This window comes from Nannospalax galili, unplaced genomic scaffold (assembly GCF_000622305.1).
Source record: "Nannospalax galili isolate Female #2095 unplaced genomic scaffold, S.galili_v1.0 scaffold1947, whole genome shotgun sequence".
Classification (NCBI taxonomy): domain Eukaryota; kingdom Metazoa; phylum Chordata; class Mammalia; order Rodentia; family Spalacidae; genus Nannospalax; species Nannospalax galili.
In genome coordinates, this window is record NW_008355974.1 from 68,345 (window position 1) to 87,082 (window position 18,738).

Genomic DNA, 18,738 nt, shown 5'->3' on the forward strand with positions numbered 1-18,738 from the left:
TTTTTGGGGACTTTTCTCTAACAGTGTTTAGATAGAAAAGTGAGGAAGTGACGGTTTCCAAAGCGACGTTCCTGAAATCAGTTTTTCAGGGGATCGCAGTGGCTCCCAGTCACAAGACCTTACTGGAAATTTCAGAGGCTGGCGGCCACCCCTAATGGTTCTTACTTGGCTGATGCGTTACCAGTTTTGTTTTGTTTTGTTTTGTTTTATATTAAAAGGAGATGTTTAGACAGAGGTCTTTTTGTCCACACCTGAACAGGCAGTTGGGGTCCTCCTAGGAGATCAGAGAGACCTTTTTCCAACACCAGGGTGTAGCCCTGGCGAGAAGGCGTCAGTTGTCTCCCTGGCCCTGGCGGTCCCTCGCGAAGACTTCTAGACTGGGGGATACTCACGGATTCCCAACGTTTCTGTGGGCACCAGCTCCTAGCTGGCATGAAGTTCAGAGGCTAAGCTCCATGTTGTGAGAGGGTCCCACGAGGTTCAGGGGGGGTCCCACGTTGTGAGAGGGTCCCACGAGGCTCAGGGGAGCCCCACATTGGGCGCCAGATATGGGCGGACTGCGCTCTCTCTGGGCGCAGGGTGCGCTCACTCCCTGTGGGTCCACAGACTGCTCTGGGGAGCGGCAGCTCTGGGAGTGGCCCGGCGGATCCACAGACTTTCCTGGCAGCTGCTTTGAGTCCCACGTCTCTGGGAGTGATGGCAGCTGGTGGCTGTCGTAACTTCCCTGGTGCTGGGAGCTTGTTCTGCTACTGGAACATTGTCCAGCCAGAATCCCGTCCCTATTAGACCTGTGTGCCTTTCCTCAGGATTGTGGGGTTCCTGGCCACTGAACCCCACAGGGAAGAGGCACGGAGATGGCGAAAGCTGGTGTCCGTGGGTCGGTAATGGAAGGTGCTGCCCTCCGGGGGAATCAGGTCGCCAGTACACAAGACTCAAGGCTCGGCTTAGTCTGTGCTTACAGCTTTATTCTCTCTGGGACCCAATCTCTGGGACCTAGTCTCTGACCCAAAATCCCACTATTAAGAGAAGGCTAGGATATTTTATACCATGGGGGTAGTGGTAAAAGCTTTGGCTGTTAGATGCTTTGTGAGGCATTCTATTTACATGTGGAAGTGGATTTCTGCCACACTGCTAGACTGCTGGCCACCTGGAAAAATCACACAGGAAAGCATGGTCTGCTTAGAGCCAGAGGCCATGTTTATGTCAGGGCATTTGTGGTGGCCACTTCAAAGGGAGAGTCAGCACACCCTGTTATGAAAGGAGCCCGCAGCACATTAATCCCAAGCTGCATGAGCTGTCCGGTATGAAGGGGCTTACAACTTTGCATAACAGAGATCTCCCAACATGACAGCAGCACAGAACGGAAGTTTGGCCAATGCCCTGGCACTAAATGAAAAGAACAGAACCCAGGAACCATGACAGGCTTCAGGCTCTATTCCTATACCATGGAGTGGTTGGGAAGTCAGGGTCTTTCTCCAGGAGTAGAAAATTGTTGAGTGTAAAGTCCATCACCCAGGGAAGATCTACAAGAAAGCTAAATCCATTTCCAAACATCTTGATTGGAGGGGTAGGACTAATATGTGGAAGGGATGTCTCCACCCGCTGCAGAGGTTGCTAGATATGTCCTGGATAATTTGTATTGAGAGGCCAAGTAGAGAGCCCAGGTTTTTTCCACATGGAGAATCTCTGTGCAAGATCCTAGGCTACAGTCATGGAATCAGCTACTTTCCACATCCACTCAGTGATGGCACTGCTGATCTATCTCCCATGTGTCCTCAGTGTCCAGAGTTCCTGCAACCTCCTGGGTACCTCCCACCTCCTGTTTTCTCCATGGTGCAGGATCCTCTGGCATCCCAATGGCAGCCCTGGAACATGAAAATTCATGGGTTGATCCATACCTGCTTCCTGCCATAGTCCCTGAAGCCCCTAGCTACCAGCAGCCATGCTCAGCCTCTTGCAACCAACCAGATCCTCAATGAAGACCCTCTCTAGACCAGAATCATGCAACTTTTTAACTCTTGGCTCACTGCTCCACTTACTATAAGAACTAAGGGAAAAAAATCCAGAAAAAGACCAATGGACACAGAGTCTGCTGAGGCGATATAATACACCTTAGATTCAGTTATGCTCAGAGCCCTAGACACTGAAAAGTACTAGAAGCTGTCCCCAGCAAGTTACCTGGATACTGTGTTGACTGATATGTGACAAGGACTCTTATTTTTCCATTCCCACATGGCTGAACGTTTCATGACACACGCCCAATTTCTCTTGAAAAGGACCAAGAATATTCTTGATTTGGGAACCCTGCAGACTTACTCATATTCCATAAAGCTGCAATTACTGATAACAGGATATTAGGAAGCAATTTTTAACAGAAAAAAATGAGATTATTTGGCCAAAATATTCATACCTTAGCCACACATATTTAGGACATGAAATTATTTTGGTCTTGTTGTTTGTCTTTTGGAAAATTGATATTATAAAGAAAATATGATATTTTCCTTTTGGTAGCATTGACTTAAAAACTCTAAACAAGAATACAAGAAGAAATATGTTGTGTATGTTGTCAAGGCTGGAAAGGAGAGGACCACAGTGGGGAACATTTGGGGAACACAAATTACACTTTGTACGCCTTTCAAAAATAGTAATAATATAAGACATGGTGTCAAATGTGATGGTAGTAGGGAGGAGTCAACAATGGGATAGGCATTTAAATGTAATCAAAATACCTTGCTTTAAATTTTAAAATAATAAAAAATTCAAAGAAATAAACCCTAGGGCTGGAGAGATGGCTCAGTGGATCTTGTAGAGGACCAATGTATGGTTCCCAGCACCTGCATCAATGCTAACAACCATCTGTAACTCCAGTTTCAGGGGATCTGAGGCTCCCTACTGACTTTCTAGGGCATTTCACAACATGGCTGTACCCACCTTCATGCAGGCAATAAGCATATACACATGAAAAAAATATTGAATAAATAAATGTTTGTAAAAATCAGAAGGAGGAGGTGCTGTGTGTAGTGGTGAACACCTTCAATCCCAGCACTTGAGATAAAGAAGCAGGTGGATCTCTATGAGTTCAAGGCCAGCTCTTCTACATAGTGAGATCCAGGACAGCTGGACCCTGCCTCAAAAAACTAAAAAGACCGAAAAAAAAACCCCCAAAAAAACCACAAAACAAACAAAAAAAACTCAGAAGGAGGAACAAGAAAGTTGTAGTCACCATCATAAATAAGTGAAGCTGGACATTATAAACGTCATAATATCAGTTAAATGTCAAGTACACTACAGGGCCTGTGAGGGGTGGGGGTTACTTCTCCTTTCAGTAAATATACTTGATGAAATTTAACTTTTTAAATTTTGGCTTCATTAAGCCCTGTCGTAAAATCAGTGAGCACTCAAGTTACACCCACAAATCAGCACGGGTGTGTGTGTGTTGTTAGGGTCCGTGACTCGGTGGGTCTCTTCTGGAGAACAAATGCATGAGTATGGAGATGCAAAAATCAAGCAGAGTTTTATTAAACCAGCTAGCTGGGGCCAACCATCCTTCCAAGACACGCAGGTCTGGTTAGAGCGATCGACCCTGAAGCAATTTTAGGTAAATATTATATAGGCTCCCACAACCGTTACACAAAAGCCCGCATTCATACAGCCAATAGTTTCAAAGCAAGCATTTCACAAACCAATAACAAAAAAATGTTACAACTCCCTTCAGGTGTCTCAATTGGGGAGGGATGGGTGGTATTGTGCCTGGCACGACTCTTTCCTGCTATCTTGTGTAAGCAGTCCTGTCTACGTGACATGACACAGATCAGGTCAGGCTCCATCGGGGGAGGGCTGTAGTGATTGCCCCTATCTCTGGATGCCTGTGTCTCCAGTTGAGTTAATTGGTTACAAGCAGTAAATTTAAACAAGTAAATTCAGGGAGTAAATTCAAACAAGCAGTATATTCAAACAAGCAGTAGATTCCTCTTTCCCTAACAGTGTGTGTGTTATTTTTAATATTTTATTATTTTTATTTTACATGTATGCATGTATTGCCTGCCTGTATGTAAGCGCACCTGTGCTGTGTAATGCCCATGGAGGTCAGCAAATGATGTCAGAGCCTTTGGAACTGGAATTATGGACAGTTCCTTGATGCCATGTGGATCCTGGGATTTGAACCCAGGTCTTCTGCAAGAACAGCCCTTGTTCTTCACTGTTGAGGCATTTCTCCAGCCCCCACAGTGTGTTTTTATGTACCATGCTGCAGCATCAAGCATTTTTCCATTTCTCTTTCTCAACTATAACTACAACCTTTAAGTTTGACAAGTGTACATTGGGGAAAAGTAGACACTCAGGCTTTTGTCACTTTTGTCATACTGTCTTTGAATAGAGATTGTTCATATCAGAGTCCAGACAGGGTTGTTCCCCTCCAGTTAATGCCAATGCATGTGAAGTTGAAGTCATCAATGGAGTTGCACCCAAATCTGACTCAGATTAACAATGTGTGCCTAAATCCACCCTGTAGCTATTCCGGAGTCCATAATTTGCATAAATCTCCTTAGAATTTGGCATAATCCTCATATTGGTTCCATGGCTTGTGAACTGAGGGCTATTGTGGTTGGAAAATTGGGATGGAAGTGATCAAATCACCGGTATCAGAGAAAATGTGAACCAAAATCATGTTGCATCCCTGGAGGGATTGTAAAGAACATTGCCACTATTCAGAATTTGAAAGATGCAGGGGGTGGGAGAGATCCAACATCTCACTTTAGCAGTCCTATTTGGTATGCGAAGAATATTGATGGATGATGTAGACATATATTTATTTAATATACAATCAATTCATGAGTCTGATTGCAGCTGTCGTGCCAGCACTGGTATTCTTACTTGAGCTAATTAACATACCAGCAGGAACTTGTGTAATGTTAATAGACTTGCAAATGTAATGCCTGGTGTGGTGGTGTAGGCCTTTAATCCCAGCTCTTGGGAGGGAGAGGCAAGTGGATCTCTGGGAGTTGAAGGCCAGGTCGGTCTATGTAGTGAGCTCCAGGAGAGGTGAGGGCTACAGGAAGACCCTGTCTCAACCCCCCCAAATAGTATTGCAAATGCTGTATCACCTTACATGTTAATAAAGACCACTAGAAGAAATTTTCTTTCAAGTGTGAAGGCCAGCATTATTGTTATCCTGTTCCACATCAACTATTTACTAAATCTTAACATGGTTTACAGGGACTTTGATCTTTTGTGTTTTCCACAAGGTACCACATTGCTCATTGATATTTAAAAAATTATGCTCATTGTATGATGGGAGAAGTTAACAACTACTATGAACTGACTAAAACATGTGCAGGTCATAGGACAGGAAATAAATCTTATTCAAATTTAAGGGCCTTCTAGGTCAGTGAAGTTTCTGGGAATGTAGTGGTTTGGGGCATAAAGAGATATTCCTTTTGGTGTCTAGGGTAAACCCTTGCACTTATATTCTCCTACAACCAAAAAAAGGCAGAGCACTGAGTGTACCTGTTTGGATTTTGGAGGCAGTACAATACTCTTGGGCATGTAACTCTGAAACACAAACCAAATGACTGAAAATATGGCTATGTTTTTTGGTTTTTTTTTTTTTTTTTGCCTTTATTTGTCTTTTTTAGCCAGAGTCTCCCTGTACTCCGAGCTTGCCTAGAACTGGCTGTGTAGACCAAGCTGCTCTTGAACTCACAGAGATCCACCTGCTTCTGCTTTCCAAGTGCTAGGATTACAGGTGTGCACCATCATGCCCAGCAACTAGTTTTAGTGTTCGTAAAAGAGTAGAGAAAAATCTCTTCAAGAGTTTCAGGCTGATGTGCATGCTATCACAAAATGTACACTATATGATTCAACATGCCCTAAATTTTTTGATGTTTAATATTTGACCCTGAACCTGGTTTGAACCTTTGGGAAGATCCTTATATGTATATGTTTGAAGAACTTGGGGATATGAGCCTTGCTGTGAAGTTATCTTCAGTCAACTCTTACCCATTTTTAGGACAGTTCTTCACCCACTGTTGTGGTTTAATGAGAATGTCCCCCACAAGCTCCAAGTATTTGGACATTTCATTTTCAGTTGATGACACTATTTTATTATATTTTACTATTTTTATTTTTTGTGTATAAGTGTATTGCCTACATGTGTGTAAGTGCATCCATGTCATGCAATGCCAGCAGAGGTCAGAAGAGGGTGTTGGATTCCCTGAAACTCGAGTTACACACTGACATTATCTGGCATGTGAGTGCTGGGAATCGAACCAGGTCCTCTGCAAGAGAGGTCAGTGCACTAATCTGCTGAGCCATCTCTCCAGTCTCCCTACCCTCCTCACACTTTTTTGTCTTTTTGAGATAGGGTCTCTCAGTAGCCCCATCTGGCATGAATCTTACTTTGTTGACCAGCCTGGCCTCAACTCACAGGAATCAGCCTTCCTCTTCCTTCCAAGTGCTGGGATTAAAGGTGTGAGCCACCACTCTCAGCAGAGAGTTCTTCAGCCTGGCCAGATTTCCAGTCACACTCTGCTTCCTGTGCCTGCTTGAAGATGTAAGTGCTTATCCCTGTAATCCTTCTCTGGCTTCTCACTATGCCTCTCTTCCATGTTTAACTCTAACCACTCTGAAATCTGGAATGGTAAGTTCGAATAAGTTCTTGTTCCTATAAATTCCCTTGGTCACAGTGTTTTATCACAGCAACAAGAATATAACTAATACAGAGTGTGTGCTGCTTGCTCTGAAGACCCTGACCATCTGTGTGTTTGGAGGAATGTGGAAGACTTTGAAAGTTTGGGCTAGAAAATCTATCTATTGCTGTAAGCAAATGTTACAGAGTTGAACATAGCTGAGAAATGACTAGTCAGACTCAAAAAAGGTCCAAATCAGCCAAATCTATTTGCTGGGCAGTGACTGCACTCTCTGAACCAATTCAGAGAATGTCACACTAACTGGGAGGGGGTGGGAGCTTTTAAAGGTAAAGCCCAACAGGTAAAGTCTCTTGGTAGCCAGATAAGCAGTCACAAAAACCAGATAGGACTAAATTGGGCCTCCTGGGATTACATGGGTGCATTCCTCAGTTAGTCCTGGATCTTCATGCCCCAGGACAGTATAGGGTCTGGCACTGCTCACCAAGATGTCTGACATAAAATGGAGGAGCTCAGGCTACTATACAGAGATTAATGGCCTGTTTTGGTAAGACCCTGGAAGATAGTGCTGAAAGAAAAGTAGCTCCTGAGGGAAATAAGTACTTGAGCAGAACTGGGAAATTTTTGCAAAGTTCTGTCTAGATAATACCTACAGCATAAAAAGCTGCCTGAGGTTAACTTGAAGTGTCATGGACTAATTTTTTGTCTGAGGAAATTTCAAGACAGCCTAATGTAGAAATCGTTGTGTCGCCATTAATGTCAATATTTTGCAGATCTAGTGTGAAAAAGAGCAAGTAGGTCATAAAGAAATGCAGAATGCACAGTTTTCATTGAAAAAAAAATCACTAGGAAGATTAATGCTGGAGCCAAGGTATATGCTGAAGGATAGGACCTCTTTGATAAAGAGATTGAAGGGCTTAAGGAGATGCCTAGAGATTGGCACTTAAACAATGGAAACAGTACCTTCAGAGCAAAGACCACATCCAGCTAAATTTTCAACTTGTGAGAGGAAAATATCTGTAAGGTTTTCTATTCCTAGAAAAATACAGCATAGAAAAGTTGCCAGTCATGTTAATGAAGCTGTCCAGAGCCCACGCCAGGAAGGCAGCTGAACTTAACAGTGCCCTTCATATGGTACTGGCCTACAATGAAGGTGTCATTGTTTTTTTTTTCTGTGTTTTCAGAGAGCCACCAAAGCCAGATTGTATGCATCATGGCTGTCTCAGCATAGAAAATGCCCCAACACGCCATTGCAAGAAGCTGTAAAGGTCAAGGATCATTGGCAGTGGAGGGACACCCAAGAAGATGTTCTAGATGCCAAACCTGTGAGAAATCTGCCAAGGAGAGTTGTATACAAGGTGTGGTTCTAGCCCTTGAGAGAGATGTACATTGCACACAGCAAAGCTGGAAGAGCTGAGTCATCTAAGCTGCTTGGATGTAAAGTCCCAGAAGTCAGATATGGTGCTATTGAATTTAGTGTTTGCCATGCTAGCTTTCAGTCTTATTTTGATCCTATATTTCTTAACTATGCCTCCATTCCTCCCTTTTGTAATGGAATGTGTATTCAATTCCATTTCACTTTGAGAACATGTAATTTTTCTTTTGATTTGAAAGAGGCTTACAGGTAAGTAATTGCCTTGAGTCAAAGAAAAGACTTCGGACTGTATACTTTTGAATAGTATTGATATTGGTAAAGACTATGCCAATATTTAAGGATGGACTACATGCATGTTTCACTTAGTATGGTCCTGAGCCTCTGTAGGCCAGGGAGTAGAATTACATTGTTTGAATTAAAATTCCCTCCATATGCTCCATGTTTGGAAAATTTGTTCAAAGTTTGTGGCACTGTTTAGGGAGACCTAAGAAGGTGTCACCTTGTTATAGGAAGGAAGTCACGGGGGAAGTCGTATAAAGTTCTTAAGCCTTGCTCGATTTCCAACCATGTTCTGCTTCCTGTACCTACTTGAAGATGTAGGCACTTAGCTTTCTGCCCCTGCTCTGGCCACTTCACCATGCCTCCCCTCCATAACAGACTCTAATCCTTCTGGAAACTTGAACTATGAGCTCTAATTAACTCTTCCTCCTGTAAATTCCCTTGGTCATGGTGTTTTATGACTGCATCAGAAAAGTGGCTAAGTCATCCCCTATTGTGTTTACTGTATTCTTAAATAGATATCAATACACTATCTGGTGTGTTGAGCTCTCATCATGATCTGAGTGTCATCCAACCCAACAAGTCATAAATTTGGACACACAATGTAGCACTCCATTATCCAATGGAAGTAATACTTACGATCAGGGACAAACAGGTTCTGAAGTCATATTAAGTTACATGAAGAAATTAACAAATTGTCTACAGACACTATAATTCCTAAAAGCACTTCTCAGGAATGCATCTGTGGTCTCACTGGGTATGCCCTTTTGTTTGTTAAGTGAGAAAGAAACCATTAGTACCTACATCACTAATGATTTTACGTGCTATTCAGGTTTGACTTCCAAGTGGAACAAAGTAACTTTTTAGTCTGTTTCTGTCACATTTCTGAAGGAGAGTGGTGAAGTTAATTCTTCACAGTGACCATAATATCAAGCAGTGTTCATGGTCATCCATTTCTCTTGGGAAGAGAAATGCACAGAACTGTGATTGTTTACTGATTCATGAGCTAAACCAGTGGTTTGGCTGCACATTCAGATATTTGAAAAAGCATACCTGAAAATTTGATTAGAAAGATATTTGGTGTAAAGGCAAGTGGATAGATCACTCCAACTCAACAAAAGATGTGAAGATAATTGTGTCCCATGTAAATGCTCATCAAAAACTGATCTCAGCAGAGTAAGGTTTCATTATACCAGTAAATAAAACTACTGTTTTCTTTTTCTGCTCTTTGTTTTTGCTTTTTGTTTTTGTTTTTTGTTTTGTTTTGGTAATTTAAGGCAGGGTCTCCCTGTATCCCACACTGGCCTGGAACTTGCTATGTATATCAGGCAGGCCTCAAAATCACAGAGATCCACTTGTCTCTGACTCCCCAGTGCTGGGACTAAAGACATGAAACACCAATCCAGGCAGGATGGAATCTTCTTAATGACTGTGAACCTTACAACCAACTGGTTGCCAATTTAGACTGCAAGTAAAATTGTTAAGTCAGGCTTAAGAGGCCATCTGTCCCATATAGACAAAGACACCCACAGACACACACAGACATACCACACACACACATTTTCTACCCTTAGTTGGTTGATTCACCAACATTGGTAACCTGGGGAGCATGAAGAGATTACTCAGTGTATTTTACAGTTAGAAGCAGCTGCTAAAATGTGGAATAGCACACAGCACCCACAATTCCTCTCTGGGAGCAGTGCAGAATCCAGATGGATCATGGAAGATCACTGCTGACAAAGAGGAGTTAGCAATTTTACTCCACCCATGGTAGCTCCAGTGCAATCCATCATGGACATCACGGCCCATATCTCTGGTATAGCAAAGGTTTATTTACACATTATCGTTAAAGAATTAACAACAGTTCAATCCTCATGGGAAATGACAGTGAGCATGTGTCATTTTGCAGCAGGGGAATCTGCATTGTCTTACCATTTGTCATTATTTCATGGCTCAGATTTCACCATCCTTGAAAAGGTCCAAAATAGTTACATTATATCATGATATTGACAATATTAAGCTAAAAATCTGACTCCTAGATTCGGAATCAACAGCTGTGCATCTGAGAGGTGCCCTCGGATCATGTGAACAGGCAGTGAACAAATCCAAAATACAAGGACCTGGATTGTCTGTGAAATTCTTGGGTGCTGTCCGACTGAGTGAGACCAAAGCAACCGTACAAACTATACTTGCCAGACTCCAGCATATACTTGACCATTGACAGTCAAACAATTGCAAGTCTTTCTGAGGTTCTTGGTTTACTAGAGAGTATTTATCCCTCACCTGTCCCACACATTATGTCCCTTGTACAACTTATGGAAAAATGAAGGAACATGGACCAGGCATGGTGTCATGTACTTTGCATCCTAGCACTTGGAAGGCAGATGCAGGTAGATATGTGACCTTTGAGGCCAGTTTGGTCTTCATAGAGAGCTCCAGTCCAGCTAGGACTACACAGTATAACCTGGTCACAATCAAAGAAAAGGAATCGTAGGGACCGGACTGAAGCAGCTGAATGAATGATTGTGGCTTCCAAGAAGGCCATCAACAGAGCACAGATGATTAGGACAATTGACCAGACCCAACCATTTGCACTGAATGCCAACAGTGACATAACAGGTTTTGGATGGGTCCTAAGAAGGATGAGGCCTACTGTTCAGGTTGGGTTAACTCTTGAGCAGTTAGGAGCAGTGTATGCAGTCTTGCAGGCTTGTGAGTCTACCATTTAGAAAGGCAAGTCCTAGAGTCCACTGCATACCTCATTGCTGGATGCCTAAGTCATGTTTTATCAACTCCAAAGTTATCAGTGGCTCAAACGCATAGTTTCTCTAAGTGGAGGAAAGGAAAACAGGACTTGGGAAACAGTCATGGTTCATCATGGCTGCTCAAGAGTCCCTCCCTCCCTCCCTTTTTTTTTTTTTTTTTTTTTTTTGAGTCAAGGTTCCCCATGAGCCAGGCTGGCCTCTATTTCAGAGAGATCTGCTGCCTCTGTCTCCAGAGTCCTGGGATTAAAGATGTGCACTACCACACCCAACTTTCCATACTGTTTTTATTCCCTACGATGTCCTTGATGTTTTGATTGTTGCATTATTGGCAGAATTCTTTCTTTCCTGTTAGAATTGGTGGTGTGTTATACATGGTTGGTTAATTCTCAGTTCTTATCCATTTATTGATTCCTCACACTAAATGTGTGATTTCCTTTGTTCTAATGGATGATTTCTTTTTAATTGCTCTGTATATTTGCCTTTAATTATAATCTGCAGTGCTCCTTGAGTGAAATTTATTGCATTAATTCATGAGTTTCCTCCAATGCAGTTTTATCTCTGTGAATTTTAAGTGACACTTTTCTGAGTAGAACATTATATTATGGTTGACAGTTAGTGTCTTGTGGAGCTTTTACTATATTGTTCCCTGTGCATTGGTATTAAGGGTACCTGATGAGTCATCTAGTAGTATTCTGTTGTCTGTCCCGTTGGTATGTAGTTTCACATTATTCCTTAACAGAGTTTGGCATTCACTTATATTTGTATTTTTAACACCTTCATTATAAAAGTTCCTTCTGGTCATTGTTCCTGAGACAGAAACTCAGATAAAAATGGCTGATTCTCCAGAAAATGCATCCCAGGTAAGCATCATGTCAACTTTTCTTCTAGAACTGCTATGCACAAAGACCTTGCAAGCCTTTAATCCTCTGCTTCAGATAATGTTATCTAAAGGGGATCCTTAAATTCTTTTTTTCTTTTGATAGTCAAGATTAACTCTTTACATCTATGTCTCCTATATGACACAGCCTTGTCTCCTTTCAATCTCTTACAAGATTATTTTTGTGAGGGCAAGTATTCTCTATGAATATATGACCCATAATTCTGAAAATGTTTCTACTGTGACCAGTGAGCAAAGAAATAGGCTGATACACAATGCACAGAGAACGGACTGTTGTTTTAATATATTCAGGAGTAAGGACTCATTTGTAGTGAATTTTGCATCTCAGGGATGTACTGGGGTTCTTGCACCAGCCTTGAACATTCACATTGCAAGACATGGAAGTCATTGTTATATTCCCTGAGAAATTTATGGAAATGTAGAATTATAGGGGATATGCTATCTTACCTCAGTATACTAAACATTTAATCACACTAGAATACATAGAACACAGCAGGCTTATGTGGCTTGAACTTGTCACATAAGATCTTGACTGTTGTTTCTTACAGTAGATTCAGATTGTAGTTTGTTGCACTCTTGTCCCTTAACCTCATAGCAGTGATGAATTATGCATCAATATGTTGACTCTTAGTATATATTTCTCTTAGATAATACACTCCAAGTACTAACTCAAACAAAAAAATTAAATTATGAGATTCATAATCAATAGCTCACATTTTATTTTCAGCCATTTTTTTGAGCAATTTTATTAGTCACTGTTCTGTTGCTGTGATAGAAACACTGACAAAAGCATTTATAGAAGGAAGAGTTTATTTGACCTTACGGTTCCAGGGGATTTATAGTCCATCATGGCAGGGAGGCATGGTGGCTGGAGTTGGCTGGAGCAGGAGCAGCAGAAGCTAAGCTCTCACATTATCACTCAGGCACAAGATGCAAGAGAGCACCTGGAGATCCAGCAAGGCTTAAGAATTCTCTAAGTCCACCCACAGTAATGTGTTTCCTCCAGGATAGCAACACCATCTAAAATCTTCCAAAACAGCACCACCATATAGGGACAAAATCTGAATATGTCGAGCCTATGGGGGACATTTTCATTCAAACCATCACAGCAATGTTGTGTTTAAAAGCAATAAATGGAAGTAATAGCACACACTTTAACATATCTGTATTATTCACAGTCCATCATGCTACTCTATCTCTGTACTTTGTGCATTTATGCATCCTTTTTTTTCTTTTCTTTTTTTTTTTTTTTTTTTTAGACAGGGTCTCCCTGTAGACCCAGCTGTCATGGAACTCACTATGTAGACCAGGCTGGCCTTGAACTCACAGAGATCCACCTGCCTCTGCCTCCCGAGTGTGGGGATTAAAGGCGTGTGCCACCATGCATGGCTTTATGCATCTGTTTTTATATGGAATTTAAACAATGTTTGATGTGTCTTTGTACTTACCTCAATTTTTTTTAGAACAGTTGATTAATGCAACAATTTCTGAAACTTCCTGAAATCATTACTGCCTATGCTGGGTTGTGCTTACTTTAGAAAACTTTAGATTATATTACCAGTACTAATACCAATTACCAGTAATTGGTATTATGTGCAATGGTTACTCGTTACTGTGAAATAATCAAGTCTCTCTTTTTTTTTTCCTACTTCTTTATGTCTATTCAAAGATTGTTGCATTTTACCTAGGGCCTTAACATCCCTAGTTATACTGTTAGAATATATTTTTGTAAGTCCCAATAATAGATCAGACTGATTCTGAATTGATATTTTAGTTAGGTCTACAGTTAATGATATTAGAATTTGAAAGCACAATATTGCTCCTCATTAATTTTTCACATACGCTATGACCCCACATGATGCAAACTCAGCAAACATAGATTACTATGTTCAGATTCTGAATTTATACCTTATACTCTAATATACCATGTGTTATGATTATGAGACTATCATTTCATCTTGTTTCCACAGAGATAGAGCATGCATGACAGAGGGGGATAGAGAGATGACACAATAGTTAAGAGCTTTGGCTTCTCTAGCATGGGACCTGAGTTTGGTTTCCAGCAGCAATATGGTGGCTAATAACTATCTGTAGCTCTAGTTCCAGGGAGTCTGACACACTTTTTTTTTGCCTTGGCAAGCATTGCATGACGTGGGTGCATTTATATCTGTGCAAGCAAACCACTCAGACACATAAAAATAAATAAAATTTCAAAAATGTTTAGAAAACAAAATATATTATAAAATGTGACTGTACTGGAAAACATATTTCTCCATAATTGAGAACACTCATCACATCAGAATATTTCCCCAAGTCTCTTCTGTCTTCACTTATTCAGGAAAGCAGTCTGCCCAGCAGAACATGGTAAAAGTGACATGTTTTATTTAATGCTATGGCGACATCAGGGAGGTGGCTGTGGACTTCTCCCAGGAGGAGTGGCAGTGCCTGGACTCTGCTCAGAGGGCTTTGTACATTGATGTGATGTTGGAGAATTACAGTAAGCTTATCTCAGTTGGTGAGAATATCTTTCTCCAGAATTCTGTATTCATTCTTTCTTTCATCCAAATTGCAGGTTGTAAACTCTGTGTGGAACTGTGTTAGAAAATATAGGAAATTAGGGAATTCTCATAATAGAAAAGAACATTTTCACATGATTTTGTTTTATCTTATGTTTCCCTATTTAGGTATATTGAGCCTCCTTCATTTTTGTTCCATGATAAATACACTAACTCAGTTGCAGATCATATTGCCACCCATGAACTACAGTTCCATTTTCATTCTTGATTTGACATAGCTATAGTTAAAAGAACTCAATATATATATATATATAGAAATTTTCCAGTAAATATTTTTAAAGTTCTGAAAGCAAGTAACAATTGAAATCACTTCTAGTTTCCTCTATTATGTTGTCTCTTTACTGAGCTCAGCACTGCTTGTCTTTTTTCCATGAATCCAGTGCTTGTCCTGCACCACTTTCTTGAAAAAAATTCTTTTTGAAACAAGGTCTCCCTGTATCCCTAGCTCACCTGATGCTCAATATGTAGACCATGCTGGCCTTGAACTCACAGAGATCCACCTGCTTCTAACCTCTGAGTGCTGTGATTAAAGAGTGCACCACCATGACTGGCTTTTTAAAAATATTTTATTTATTATTATTCTTTTATGTGTGTGAGTGTATTGCCTGCATATATGTAAGTGTACCCGTGTTTGGCAATGCCCACAGATGTCAAAAGTTGGTGTCAGAGCTCCTGGAACTGGCGTTATAGGTGATTGTTAGCTGCCATGTAGGTTCTGGGAATCAAACCTGGGTCCTCTGTGAAAGCAAACAGTGCTCTTAACTGCTGAGCCATCTCTCTATGCCCTGTCCTGTACCACTTTCTAATACACAGACATAATTGTGTTGAACTCAGACTTGGACTACTGTCTGGAGGGAATCAAAATACCCTGGAATGTTAAGAAAGTGGAGACAGCAGCCAAACTGCAAGGTGGGTTTGAGTGAATGTGGCAGGCCCAAAGTGAGGGGTTCAACTAAAAAAGAAAGGAAGATCTAGAAATGATTTTGATGTGTTCTCTTTCACTAGAAACAATTCTTGAGAATTTGACTATCGGTAGTGTCCTCAAGAAATATTCTATTGTAAATGTAAGAAGATTTTGTCCCTTATTGCACTGGAATAATGTGAACATTAGTACAAATGTGCAAATGAAATTTTGACTATGCCTGTGTGGGATTATGTCCTGATACCATTTATATATCCAATGATCTGTCTTCAGACCAATAATAAAGCTTTTCATTACTATAATTTTATTGTCACTACATATGGTGCCTCAGAATTGACTTCTCTCAGGATTTTTAAAAATCTCTTTCTGGTTTCTAGCCATTTTATATTTTAATAGAATTACTTTCTCTGTTTCTGAACAAAACAAATTAATTTATGGGCACCATTAGAATGTTTTCAGAGTATGACCCTCCTTTGTATTATTTTCTAGTCTTTGAGTAAGGTCATGCAAACAATGTGTCAATTTCCACTAGTTACTCATGGGTTCTTCTGTTGGCTAACGGCTGTCAGGTCTGCATTCAAGTTTGGTCATAAAAGAGAAATTTTAAATGCTGATATTTAATTTCTAAGAATCATTCAAGTAGTAAGACACAATCCACCATGTAGAATGTTTCTTGAACTTTGAGAAGACTGAGTCCTTTGACAGATGTATGAATGACTCTCTGTAGGGCTGCTAGGAATAGCTGGGTTTTCTTCTGTCATATGTCATGTGATGCTTGTTAATATTCTTTCTGCATCATCAAATCTTAACACTGACATATTCTAGTATCATTCATTTTTCTTCCAATCATTTCATTTATTTCTTCATGTATGTGGAAGCTATTATTGGAATGTGTTCCTACTCATGAAATAGCTTTCTAGTGAATGGATCATTTTAGCATGCTAATATTCATTTTAATTTTGATAACTTTTCTTTGAATTCCCTGTTATATCCACCCCAGTTCCTTCTTACAGTACATACTCAAGGGATTTTTAAAATTCCTACATTCTTAACCATTTTTGTCCTTAGATTTATGTGAATTCTGTTTATTTATTTATTTATTATCTGTCTTTTTTGACACATGTTCACCCTGTATCCCTAGCTGGCCCAAAACCTGGTATGTAGAACAAACTAGCCTTGAGCAGGGAAAAATCTGCCTGCCTCTGTTTCCCAAGTGCTGTGATTAAAGGTGTGTGCCACCATGCCCACTGAGCTGAATTTTTTGTAGAGAGTATATAATGTAATCTTCTTTTTCTCTCTCTACATTCTGGAAGCATAATTGTGCCTTTTGCTTAGGGAACTTTATCCTTTGATAATATAAGAATTCACTGAAAGGAAAAAACACACTATTACTATTTTGTTAGTTTTTCTGTATTTTTGATGTCTCATTAACTTTTTCTCTGTTATACTAATAAATACACGTATTTATGTTTATAATGTATTTTCATCCCTTATAAATATCTTTTAAGTATTTGTTCCAGATATTTTCTTTTTACCATAGGGATTTTAAAAGCCACCAGGATATTACAACAGACTATTTCAATTTCTTATAAAATAATTCCACACAGAAGCTTTATTTGAGATTGTACTGTATCACTTTAACATGATTTTATGAAGGTCCATGCTGATTTATATTGTGGCTTCAAGAAACTGGATTCCTGCCACCAGTGAGTCTGGACTCTTCCTCTGACTCTGTTGTTTCTGGGGTTTGCTAGTGTTTGGCACCTACTGAATTGACCTTCTACCTAGAAAGTGTTGGAATCTCAGTGCCACTTACATTTGGATTTCTTTATGAATCCAGATGTGCGAAATTTCTATATTGTATTTTTGGTGAGTAATTCTTTTGAGAAGGTTCTATTCCACTCATTGGTTATTGGTTAATGGATTGTTATTTGTGTTTAATGATTTGAGTTCTTGGTATTTTCTGTTTTTCAGTTCTTTCCCTTATCAAGAGCTACCAATGAATTTATCAAGAATGGATTATGTCTTAGGACAAATTTAGGTTGTGCCTGAGTCCTGGGCATCATGGCTCAAGGCTTTATTCCCAGCACATGGAAGACAGGTGTGTATTTATGAATTCAAGGTCATGTTGGTGTATAAATTAAGTTACAGGCCAGCAAGGGCTATACAGGGAGACACTGTGTTTAAAGAATTAAATTATCCCCTACCTCCTCTTTAATTATTGTAGTTATTTCCATTTCTTTGCACAGATTTATTTCTTTGTCTTTTCGAGACAGGGTCTCTCTGTAGCTCCAGCTGACCTAGAACTGTCTATGTAGACCAGGCTTGTCTTGAACTCACAGAGATCCTCCTGCCTCTGCCTCCTGAGCACTGGGACTAAAGGCATGCACCACCACACCTGGCTTGCACAGATTTATTTTATGCTATTGTTTTACTTTTTGTGTTTTGAAAATTAGTCCTCTGCTGGTTTTCCAGACAGCGATAAACAGGATTTTTCGGTTGCTCCAATAAACATCTCCCATAACTCAGTTTAGTTTTCCTGATCTGCATTTTGATTTGATCACCACTTTATTGGAGTTCCCGCTTCATGTACATATGAGAGTCAGTGTTTGGTACCTTTGTAATACACTGGACCCTCTTTCTGAGTGCCTTCATAATTGTACTATCCTGTTTGCTAAGAAGAAGTCTTTTTGCCTGCTTATTTGTTTTATGAATAAAGAAAAAAGTTAATTCTTTATAAGTGTAATCTTACTATAGGGATCGTCTGTATAAATTTAAAATCATGACTCATTTACACATTTCAGAGAACAAAGTTTGGTAAATGTTATTTCAGTTTAAATACTTTATTTAGGCCTGAAAACACAAAGTTCTCTATGCTGTCTCTTTCCTAATGATGTCCGTTCGAAATACTATTTATATATCATTTGTGATATCTTGCCTGAGCCCATGAAATTGGAGAATTCCTTAATTTCCTTTCTTGCAGATTTATCCTCCAGTTATGGCCAACCATTTTTCCAGTGAGAGAATGCACAAGCTTATTACAGAAAATAATGTCAAGAAACCATGACAGTTGTGTACTTGATTTCCCTTTAAGGAAAGACAAAAAAAAAATAGTTCTAAGTGCCTATAGTTCAGACAATATAGGTTTAGAAATCAGCAGTATGCAGCACTGCCCACAATATTCCTGCCTCAAACAATATAAGGTATTTCATGATCATCAAATTACTTAATTTACATTCATTTTTTAATGATCTCAGGTATCATTAAGCAAGGATTTTA

The 18,738-nt window shown here is 40.0% G+C and overlaps 1 pseudogene; it reads left to right on the top strand.

The window, feature by feature from the left end:
* Window positions 1-786, top strand: part of LOC103750800 — a 45,891-nt pseudogene extending 45,105 nt beyond the window's left edge.
* Window positions 787-18,738: the final 17,952 nt, after the last annotated feature.